The sequence below is a fragment of the Gossypium hirsutum genome, chromosome D01 (genome assembly GCF_007990345.1).
Source record: "Gossypium hirsutum isolate 1008001.06 chromosome D01, Gossypium_hirsutum_v2.1, whole genome shotgun sequence".
NCBI lineage: Eukaryota > Viridiplantae > Streptophyta > Magnoliopsida > Malvales > Malvaceae > Gossypium > Gossypium hirsutum.
The window spans coordinates 53859294-53860369 of record NC_053437.1 but is presented as its reverse complement, the minus strand read 5'-3'; positions in this window follow the sequence as shown (position 1 = coordinate 53860369).

Sequence of the window (1076 nt, the reverse complement as noted above, 5' to 3'; positions counted from 1 at the left end):
ATTCACACTCAACCTAAGTGCCTAACCAATATGCCCTCATTGGCACCACAATTCAAACATATATACAACATTCAATCACAACAGGTACACAAATTGGTTTCATTTAAACACCCTTTAAACTTTAGATAGCAACTATCAAAGTTCATCCACAAACCAAACCTTTAAATGACCAAATGCCTTATTCCAAATGCATAGCCTAACCTAACCAATTTGACCATTTATCAATCTTCAAACATTCCAAATTTGCATATTAACTTAAGCATACCAAATAGCCATTTGAATGCATCTAGATATCACCATTTGCATCCACCATCACAATCATAACCAAACCATTTACCAACTAAAATTTACACCACCATTTTTAAGTGCACAACATGCAACCAAAATACTTGTAATTTGCATAACCAAAATCTATTTACATGCCACTTATAACCGGGCCAAAATTTACAAATAACTACTGAATGAATTGTTGGATAGTATGATCTCCAACGACGTTCCAATTGACAGCAAAATCCTGACAATCTATAAAGAAATAAACCAAATAAAGTAAGCTTTCAAATACGCTTAGAAAGTTCATAAAATCAAACATATCATACCTATCAATTTAAATATAGATCGTACATATCAATGAAACTAATAATCCCTTTATCATATTCCATCAATCTAATTACCTGAAATAAGTAAACCTAAATAGTTCAAATCATCAAAACACAACATCAAAGAATCATGTATCAATATATAAATCATTGTATCATCTTATACCATTTCCATCATAATAGTTAACTGATTTGCCCGGAGAACAATAGTAAATCAACTTAGGATACACAAGAGGGTAATGCTCATACAAGTTAACATAAGGACATTAACTGATACATGATACTGCTTACCCAAGCTTTAGAGAATCCGTAACACATGCAAGACCTCAAGCCATCGGTACAGTATCCATCATTGGTACGTAGTACCTGTTAAATAAAACAATGACTCGAAGCCTGCTAAATATACACCAGCACGAAACCTACTAAAAATACACCAGCTCGAAGCCGGCTAAATATACACCAACTCGAAGCCTGCTATGT